Source organism: Carex rostrata, chromosome 24 (assembly GCF_964058835.1).
Source record: "Carex rostrata chromosome 24, lpCarRost1.2, whole genome shotgun sequence".
NCBI classification, from domain to species: Eukaryota; Viridiplantae; Streptophyta; class Magnoliopsida; order Poales; family Cyperaceae; genus Carex; species Carex rostrata.
Genome location: NC_135941.1, coordinates 2,195,923 through 2,207,511, shown reverse-complemented (window position 1 = coordinate 2,207,511; position 11,589 = coordinate 2,195,923). Strand labels below are relative to the sequence as shown.

Genomic DNA, 11,589 nt, shown 5'->3' with positions numbered 1-11,589 from the left:
ACTGAACATATATAAAATGCTCTTTAATTTCAAATTAGAAGGTGTTAATTAGATAATAACTGAAATGTTTGAAACTCTGAATCCAGCGGCGTTTAATTTACAATATATAACTCGAGGAGGGACCCACTTACAACATTTGAAAATTACAACATCTTACAACAATTTAGTTTTGCAATTTTTAAAGTCCAAATAGTCAATCCAAACCGTTAAACATGATCTCCATATTAAAATGTGCTTGAAAATCAAATTTTACATTTTAAAAAAAATTTGTACTATTTATTAAGTATTTTACAAAACTGTTGTTTTTAGAAAATTTTGAACTACTAAAAAACAACAGTTTTGTAAAATACTTAATAAATAGTAAAATAATTTAAAAAAATGTAAAATTTGATCTCTAAGTACATTTTAATATAGATATCATGTTGAACAGTTTTAAGCAATTGTTTAAACTTTGAAAATTACAAAATCAAATTGTTATAAGATACTATAACTTTAAAATATTATAAGTGGATCCCTCCTCATAACTCTTGGTCAACTCATTAATTAATTGTCAAAACTAAATTTTGTGACATATTGTCAGAGACAGATATTGTTTTTTTTTTCTTCTTCTTCTTCTTCTTCTTTTGCATTGCCAAAATTAAACTCAACTTGCTAGGATAGAATTTTGGGTTTATTTGAAGAGCTGACCTAACGTGTTTTTTAAAATTCAAAGTAGATATAGACAGCAGAGACAAGCTTGTATTTTGGTTAAGTACGTAACTGGAAACCAACTTAAATTAATTTGTCAAGGCCATCCAAAGTACATAGCTTCTATTTTTGAGATTTGATCAAAAAAGTCAAAACTCTTTCAATGCAAGGCTTTTTTTTTGATATAGACATCGATCTGAGTACTCTAGCTATGAGCTAATGAAATTATCATGTTTCCCTGTATTTTGTATTATTCATGCGTACTACAATCTGCCAACAAGCATGATGCTTGCTTGCTTTATATTGATGGTGCAAATGGGGGTAAGGGGGGTGTCCGATGGGCATCGGATCAAATCCTGTTCGATGGGCTGTTGGAACCGTCGGATCTTCTTTAGAATTCGCGCCCGCAATTTTGCGTATGCTTTAAAATCCGTACACACGAATCCTAAAGTAAATCTAATGGTTCCAACAGCCCATCAAACAGAATTTGGTCCGATGCCCATCGGAAACCCCCCTCTCCCGTGCAAATGGGGTTCTTACTGGTATCTTACATTAATTTGCGTTTTTCATTTCTTGAGATAGATGTGAAATAGACTCTCTTATCTTTGAAACCTTAGGTTAATAAATATTTTGCATCTTCTAATTTTAGATTAATGTTGGTCAATTAATTAAATTTCGGCATAATATATAATTTATTTGCTTTTTGGATACTATATGATTATTTCAGACTACTGTTACTAGTACAAATTACATCATCACCAACGGTTGAAAATATATCAATAACGATTTTTGGAGTATTTTTATTTCTGGTATTATTACAGTTTCTAATTTGAAGTGGCAGTTTCTATTTTGATTTCACGAATTAATGTATTGGAGTTTCTTATTTATGAAATATATATGAAAGTATCTTATTAAGAAATTGTTTAAAAACTTCACACTGGTGAAATTATTGACTGAAATTTCTTTAATCGCTAACGTGGCCTTAATAGAAATTCTAATTTCAATTTCATAGTTGTGAAAGTTTATAAATTAAGAGAGACTTAATTTATATTTAGTAATTAACAATTATGTAGAAATAAATTAGAATGTAGATATTCTTAGTACTGTCAGTAATTTTGATTTTCCCTGACAGTTATGTAATATAAACTATTTGTGATAATATTACTTTTTTTTATAATCAGTTTGCAAATGCGGATAGCCATAAATACTAATTCAACTATATAAAAATATCACAAATAAAGTATGAAAACATCACATTATCACAAATCAAACAAACTGTGAATTATATTTATGTATTTGAATTGATTACAACTATTTAATTTGCTAACTAAAAAAAATGAAATTACTAAAAATAAAACTAAAAAAAGGTATATTACTAGTTCAGAAGCATCAAATACTGTAAACGGATAAAACAATCCAAAACTAAAAGAAAATAAATTATTACAAACCTGAACAAAGTTTTGAGACACTAAACAATATTTTTGACTCCACTAAATAATATTTCCAATTTGTTACCAAAAAACTAACAGTACAACAATTTACATAATTTAATTTACATACACACCATTAAATGGCAATTAATGTTTATGCGATGCATGTCGACTTCGCTTTGATCCAAAATCAAGCTAAATTTTTTATTATTGTTTCAAAAATGTCAAACTCCATAATTCAACGGGATTGACCCGCAGTTTTACAATAAAAAAATATTAGAAGATGTCAAATTTGACCTAGAGATTTATGTTGTAATCAACTCAAGCTGGAGAAATATAATTAGAAGCAAGTACTTATACAGGTAGCCATATTCTATACAAGTCAAATAATAAACTATATGTATACACCCGTACCTCTCAAAATTAATACAGCAAACTTCATGACATAAATCTGCTGTTATTCTTGAGGAATAACAAAATCTGCGATTCCAATCTCATCTGTTAATATTGATTGAGATGCACATAAAAAAAAACTTTTTGATTGAGATTCGCACTTAGAAAGATGTAAACGGATGGAATTGAATTCGCAGGTTCCTGTTATTACTCAAGAATAACCAGTGTTGTAAAATGTGGTCGCATGACCCGCATATGCTTATGCAGTGATCTTTTGCATATAAAATCTCATGCAGTCAAGTTCATGCAGTTTTGAATATACGGACACATATATAATTCATGCGAATTTGAAAAAAGCCTAAAAATTATTTTGTGTTAGAGGAGATTATAATCTATAATCTTTATAATATAATAAAGAGGAAGGTTCAAATGCCTCCATCATGCCTCCATTTTTTAAAACTTTAATAACTCAAAATTTAAAACTTAAAAGTCAAAAGAAAACCGTTAGATATTGTCTATGTTATTTTCTCAATGTGCTCATAAAAAATTATCACATTTCAATTTTGTTTTTATATGAATTAATAAGTTCAAAAATCAACATCTAGAAATTATCCACATTAGTGTGTTTTTTACAAGCTCTTGATGACAATCAAAATAAAATTGAAATGTCATAATTTTTTATATGTGCATAGATAAAATGATGTAGATCATATCCAACGGTTTTATTTTGACTTTTAAGTTTAAAATTTTGGATTATTAAAGTTTTTAGAAATGGAGGCATAGTGGAGACACAAAAAATGGAGGCATTTGAACCCTCCTCTATAATAAATAGCATAAACTACTAGACTAAACAAGTCTTTAGATATAAATTAGTTTTATTTTATCTATATTATTTAACAAAGCATAGTAAAACTGCATATGTACTTCTGCATACAAATTCACATATGCGGCCATATACTGCATATACGGTATGCAGTAGCCTTCTACATGCATGAATAAAACCGCATTTTACAACAATGAGAATAATAGCATATTTGTTTCCCAAACTTCATATTTATACTATATTCAAATCGATTATGATTGGAGGGGGAATTTCATGTATTGGGCCCCCACTCTTTCCTCTTCGGTCGAGGAGGCAGTGTTGGGTAGCGGTAGAGAGGAGCGGAAGTACTCGGTGAAACTATGAGATATATTTAGGAGTGAAAATGGAACGGTTAATATTCGATCAGTATTCAAAAAACCAAATACGGATATTTATATTTGAATATTTGTATGGATATAAATACATATATTATCACATTCCGAAATCTCTAGTCATGACATAACCTGCGTTAATATACAATTTTATGTATATTTACAAGGCATTTAGGATTTAATTGAAAACATATACAATAAAAGTAACATGCGATATCATTTCGGTAGTAAAAATTCTAATATGTTTGATAAAACTATAACATACAAGCTATATCTCAAAAGGATACTAACCATAGGGTACGACTTAGAAAAATGTACAACAAAATAATATACAATATATCTAGTCGGTAAACAAAACAAAAGTAAATATGGAATCATATATATATATGCATATACATAAAGACCTACTCGCGTGCCTCTCCAAGATCAGCGATATCAAAACCTGTAAAAATCCAAAAGGAAAGCGGGTGAGAAATAATAATAATATTATCTTCTAATCAGGCCACTAGACTTGCAATCAATCCATATTTAGAATTAAATCCTCACAAATGGACATTAACAGTTCAATTTATATATATAAATGAATGCAAATACTCAAGCACAATATTCAATCGAACTTCAACTCACAGAATCTCAAATAAAGCTCAACAGAGATATATTTGATTTAAACTCAGATTATCAGGGCTGGTAACACACATATGATCCACCAGCTTGTCACACAAGTGGCCAAGCTAAACCCGCACATGTCGGTACCCATATAGTACCCTCAAACTGACTCTCATATGTAGTGTTTGGACTTATACCATTTATTAAAGTCTGGTTCATAGTCAGATAATATTTCGTATGCAATAAACTCAGAATCCGTAATTTTCAACACATTAAACAAAACAGTCAACGCCATGTAATTGACTGGATATGACATCAATAAGATATTTCTTTATAGTCATCCAAAGTCTCCATCACAATCAGTCAACACACTGCAATTGACTGATTCGATCAATCACCGCCTAGCAAGTGATGGCCACACACCATATACGCATAATCATTCAAAGTCAACACCCAACAATTGGCTTTGATAAGTTAGTAGTTATCACAAATTTATGGTGACTTTTGACCATAGTCTAAAATAAGAGAACATATGAAACGATAGTCCATTCGAAATGACAGGTCACCAGTATCACATAAATCCAATCCAGTTATAATTTGATTGGGCTAAATTAATCTCTATTCGATAATTAACGAACAGATTTCGTATTCCATTATTGAATTCATTTCGCATCACAGTGCCTTTTACGTATTTGTCACTTTAATTGAACTAAGAACCTCCTATATAGTTCATTATTTCCTTAATCCTTTAATTTAATTCAGTGTCAGCCTATTTCAATTTATTCGACAGTACTCCAGACCAAAGTTTGTTTCCAGTTCAAGGCAACAATTCAAAATTGTCCAAGTTAATTTCGTTTCTATTAATTAAAGCTTCAAGTTCAGCCACTTCTATTCTTCTAAATTTTCATTTGTCTGGACAAATCGGAAGGCCAAACTCAAAGGTCTAAAAGAAATTTAGTTATCTGTTCCTAATCCTAGAATCTTTAATTATAACTTGTCCATTTAATTTCCAGCTGACTTACATATGTAAATTTATTTTAAGACCCTTCTGACAAGCTTAAATTACCAATTTATTGAAATTAATATATTATACTTTATGTATGTATGATTACTTTCTTCATAAATGAATTCCTGGAAATCTGAAACTATTTACTATTTACCAGTAAATAGACTATACTGGTACAAAAGGATACCAGTGGTCATATTGCATTAACAACCCTCAATTGATTTATAAATACGTTAAGAAGATGTCAAAAACAAGGAAAGGAACTAATACAATGATACGAGGTTTGTTTATGTGTGATACTAATAGATACAATCAAGGTTTGAGCTAAGCTTCCTAGAGCTCAACAGCACAATCTGGAGCAGCAAAAGAAGCAAATGAGACTATCAAGGATAATCGGGTTTAAACCCGTTAAGAAACAGAGGAAAGAAAGATATATCAAGAATTTCACTAGTTTCAGCTTTTGAGTACTTTCTATTTTAGTTTAGTAGTAAGAATAATATTGATACATACTTCAAACATAATTTCTCAAAACAGAGAAGAAGGGAATTACCCAACAATTGCCTAGTTGTGATGAAAGATAGCAAATACATACAATTAACAATCCATACCGTAAAAGTGCTTCACCAATCACCAGTGAGAGAGAACACTGACAGTATCTTTACGAAGGTAGAAAAGAAAAAAAAATAAAAGTGACAGAGAGAAGGTTCATGAAACTTCGAATAGCTGTGAAAGAAGATATAATAGAAAATGAAAGTCAAAGCAAAATTAGTGTTTACATTTGACTGCGACCTTCTGCTGGAAGAGGGAAGAAGCTCGGACACGACTCAAACTTTGAATCTCCCGGTGCAGGATTCTGGGGTTGGCAACCCCCATTTTCAATGTTTGACGTTGAGAAAGAGGATGAAAATTTATTAGATTTGTAGTACTTAGTTTTATGCATGTTATGATGTTTTTGTGTTTTTCTATGATTGTTGTCTTCTTGTGTTGTGGACATGTTAAGATGTTTTGGTTTTTTCTATTGTTTTTGCTTATGTTTTGAACAGCTGTAAAGACTTGACATATTTGATTTTGGTACCAATTTTAGGTACTAGGTCAAATATGCTATGATTCTTGATTTCAATGAAATCGGTGGTAAAATACCACTATTTTTTACAAAAAAAAAATTTGACCGTGACCCACATGTCAGAACTATATTTCACTATTGATAATTTCAAATATACCTAATTAAGTCCTTCATATTTATAATATTTAATTCCCTGATTTTCAATATTCTAAAATTTCTAACTTTTCTAAAATTTCCAGATTAGTTTTACAATAACTTATATTAAATTAGACATGTAGCTTAATTAAAAATTCTCAATTTATGTGTTTGTGAAAATTTTAGTGTAACATATATTATTTTAAATTTTAATTATTAAATAATAAATATATACTATATAGTTTAATATATATATTACGAATTAATTTATCTTATTCACTGTTATAGTTAGATAATATTATAGACTTTAGTATTTCTTTTTAATAAATATTTAATTTTATCTGTATCTATATCTATTTAATATGTGATTCATATTTGTATCCGAAAAATATAAATAGATACAGATATAGTTTTCACTCTATGCTCTCGTAATTCGCATTGATCCGTTTTCACCCCTAAAATCATATATCCTCTTTTATTTAAATAGAAAATGAAGTAAAGTCTTGACAGTTGACAATGCAAACAAAATAATAAAGTGGGATTATTTTTTAGTGCTATCAAAACAACTTAAATAGAATAATTGGAGGAAATATAATAACATTGTCAAATCATCGAAAACCGGCAGCACACTGTTGTTTTCAACTTGAAACCAGCAATATTGCAATAGGATGGATACTCGGAATAAAATAAACCCTTGGAATAAAAAATAAACAAATAAGAAAGAGAGAAGAAATTAATAAAATCCAGAGGAGAAGACTTTGGAAATTTTTTATTCATAGAAATTAAGAAAAAGGGAGAGAGAAACAGAAAGAGTACAATATTTATTATATTGATAGAAAGATCGGTACATATTCTACCGATTCCAACAATTAAAATAGTTAGGATAAGCAGAATTTCTACCCATCCTAACTCATTTTGAATCTTCTGTGAAGACGGTGCCTGAGAAGATCAATAATTGATCTATTCCTATTCATGTTTTGAAGACGGTGTCACAGAAGATCCAAAATAAGTTAGGATGGATATAAATTCTGTCTATCCTAGTTATTTTGATTGTTAGGATCGATAGAACCGATCTTTCTATTAATATAATAAATAATATATTATTTCTGTTTCTCACTCTCCCTTTTTCTGAATTTCTATGAATAAAAAATTTCCGAAGACTTTTTCTTTTTTACGTGTGAGGCCGACAACAATTTTTGCGCATTGGGCCCCGCACCCATTCTTTCTATATAAAGGCTGGAAAGAGCTGCTCTGTTTCTCCAACAGAAACCATTTCTTCCTCTGTTTCATTGAAACAAATAATTCATCCCTCCCCTACAAATAAAAAAAAAAGGAAAGCCATATTATCGGGTATTCTTCCCTTTGGGGAACATCCACCACACTCGTGCGCTGCTCAACCAATTTAAAAACAAACATGTCTCACCAAGACAATAACATGAACAAATCTCTCACAGACCCTTTGCTTGGCCAATATATCATCAATGTCTCCATACCAGAGGTAGAGGTGCCACAATTAGGCAATAAACACAAACACGCTAGCGAATCACTCACCGAGGCCGGAAAGATTCTCTCCCTCGCCATGCCCATGATTCTAACCGGCCTTCTTCTCTACCTTCGATCAATGATCTCCATGCTATTTCTCGGTAGACTCGGGGGCCTGGCACTTGCCGGTGGATCCCTTGCCATTGGATTTGCTAATATCACAGGCTACTCTGTCCTCTCTGGCTTGGCTATGGGGATGGAACCCATTTGTGGCCAAGCTTTCGGTGCCAAGCGCCACAACCTTCTCGGCCTCACATTGCAACGAACAATCCTACTACTACTCTGTGTTTCCATCCCCATTGCATTGTTATGGACTTGCATGCGTCCCATTCTACTTTTGTGCGGCCAAGATGAGTCCATCTCAGGTGCAGCGCAACAGTTCATTCTCTACTCAACTCCTGACCTTCTTCTTCAATCTTTCCTCCACCCGCTGCGCATTTACCTTCGCACCCAATCGGTTAACCTACCGTTGACCTTGTGTGCCACACTAGCAATTGTGCTGCACCTACCCATTAACTATCTATTTGTCTCTGTTTTGGGTCTTGGAATCAGAGGAGTTGCTCTTGCCTCTGTTTGCGCTAACCTAAACCTCCTTTTCTTCCTCTTTTTATACATACTCTTCTCGGGCGTGCACAAGCGTACTGGCGGGTTCTCTCTGTCTACCGAGTGCTTCAAAGGATGGGGATCGCTTCTCTCTCTAGCTATACCCAGTTGCGTCTGTGTCTGTCTCGAGTGGTGGTGGTACGAAATCATGATTATTCTTTGTGGTTTGCTGCTCAATCCACAGGCAACCGTTGCTTCCATGGGGATTCTGATTCAAACAACTTCTCTCATCTACATTTTCCCCTCATCCCTCAGTTTTGGTGTATCAACCCGTGTGGGGAATGAACTCGGTGCAAACCAGCCAAAGAAAGCCAAACGAGCCGCAAGAGTGGGTATGGTGTGCGGTTTTGTATTGGGAATGCTGGCATTCGGATTTGCAACATCTGTACGAAATGTGTGGGCCCATATGTTCACGGTGGATCCAGCAATCATCCAACTGACGGCAACTGTACTCCCGATTCTTGGTGCATGTGAGTTAGGGAACTGCCCCCAAACAACAGGGTGTGGTGTATTGCGTGGCAGTGCACGGCCAAAGGTCGGTGCAAACATTAACCTCGGTTCATTTTACGGGGTGGGAATGCCAGTTGCTGTTGCTCTGGCATTTTGGTGCCGACTCGATTTCAACGGTCTGTGGTTTGGCTTGCTGTTTGCACAGTTCACTTGTGTTCTTATCATGATTCCTGTGATTGGGAGAACAAATTGGGAGTCTCAGGCTGAAAGGGCACAGTTACTGACAGGCGGGGCCGGTGTGGTGACAGTAGAGGATGAGAAAGCGGTGAAGGGTGAGAAAGAGAAATCAGGAGTGATTAGCATAAGGGTTGTCGCGGAATTGGAGTCGTGAAGCCACTGGAGACGGAGAGGGGATCGATGAAGCATAATTAACTGACTGGAGGATGATTTGTGTATACTAACTAATATTTCATCACATTTTTTTGGCGGGAATTAATTAAAGGGATTAACCATTTTGTTTACTTCAAATATTACTTTTGTAATTTTATTATATGTTCCTTATACTTGTAACAAAGAAATTAAATGATACTCAGTATATATAAAACATTTGCTCTTATGTCCTTCTCTTTAATTTCTTTGCTGCAGAAAGTGTTTTGTTACAGCTGGTTTTATTATTTATTAATTATACAAGTTGGCAACCAATGTATTATGTATACATACATGCTGACAATGATCAAAAGTTTAACAATTACAAGAATTGAGGGGTCGGCTTATCACTCTTTCTGTTATGAGGAGGGTTCAAATGCACCCAAATGTACTCTATCTTTCAATTTTTTTTTTTTTTTTTTTTTTTTTTAAAAGTCCGGATAGTCAATCCGAACCGTTAGATGCAATCTATATATTAAGATGAGCTTGGAGACCAAATTTTACATTTTTGAAATTTTTTTACTATTTATTAAGCCACTTTAAAAATCGTTGATTTTACATTTTCTGGACCATTGGATCAGCGATTTTTCAAAGTGGCTTAATAAATAGTAAACAAATTCCAAAAAATGTAAAATTTGGTCTCCAAGCACATCTTAATATATATATCGCATCTAACAGTTCGGATTGACTATTCGGACTTTGAAAATGGAGAAAAAGAATAGGGTGCATTTGGATGCATTTGAACCTCCTCCTCTTCTGTTATATGAGTTTGCCAAGGGATTATCTGTAACTTATTCCTTGCAAAGGACTTCTATGTAAATTGTCAGAATTGGAGATTGTGGTGTATCTGTTTTTCTGGTACAAAGGGTTTGAAAAGGGCTTCAATGTAAATTATCAGAATTGGGGGTGAGTGTATCAGTTGTGCTCAAGGTTCTAAAAATTATATCATATATTTGTACTAAATATTAACATTATCTAAGTCTCATATAACAATAAATAACATCAAATTAATTAAAAAATTATAATATTCATATTGAACCAATACAAAGTCCAAATTGTGACTTAAAATATCCATAGTAATACTAATATCATAAACTATCGATCTTTTTCTATTCAAAATATATTCAGCATTATGACATAATCTATCTTTTTTTCTATTTAAATTTCAAAATAACCTAGACGTACATCATGGCATAATTAATTATCTTAATCTATTCAAAATATTTGGTAGTAAGTATCATTTTGTTACTTCAAGAAATATCTTAATATATTCAATCTGAGCCTTTATTTAAAGCCCATATAAATTGAAAAAAAAACTATGCGCGTTTAGCTTCCTTATTTGATTTCGTTTGATGGATCTCTCATTTAATAATTAATAGTTTATTATAAAACTTAGTACGTCAATTGCAAAAAAAAAAATCACGGTTAAAATCCAATCTAAGCCTTTATTTAAAATCCATATAAATTGAAAAAAAAAAAAAACTCATGTTGCATAGCGCACGCTATTTGCTATGCGCTATAGCGCCCGTAGCTCAAATAACGCGTTTTGAAACCATAGCGTAGCGTTTAGGGTCCAAAAACGCTATAGCGCACTATTTAGAACACTGGTTGTGCTACATAATATTCCTTCGAAAGGGCTCTTTTGTAAAAGAGAAGAATTAGGGGGTGGGATTTGCAGTTTTCCAGTACAGGGGATAACTGGTGCAATTGGGGCTGGGTGTAGTGTATCGTTTTTTCTGGTACAAAGGGTCTCAGGTCACAAACGGTTCATGCCACAATCTAATATTTGTAACAATTTTGCTATATATATATATTAAGAGAGGGTTCAAATGCACCCAAATTTTTGTGCACCCAAATGCACCCTATCCTTTTTCTCCGTTTTCAAAGTCCGAATATTCAATCCGAACCGTTAGATGCAATCTATATATTAAGATGTGCTTGGAGACCAAATTTTACATTTTTCAGAATTTTTTTACTATTTATTAAGCCACTTTGAAAAATCGCTGATCCAATGGTCCAGAAAATGTAAAATCAACGATTTTCAAAGTGGCTTA

General features: G+C 32.6%; 1 pseudogene across 1 annotated transcript; it reads left to right on the top strand.

The window, feature by feature from the left end:
• Window positions 1–7,780: 7,780 nt before the first annotated feature.
• On the top strand, window positions 7,781–9,722 carry LOC144575699 (protein DETOXIFICATION 49 pseudogene; annotated as a pseudogene). The gene has a single exon (XR_013518503.1). The product of XR_013518503.1 is annotated as a protein DETOXIFICATION 49 pseudogene (transcript).
• The last annotated feature ends 1,867 nt before the right edge of the window (window positions 9,723–11,589 follow it).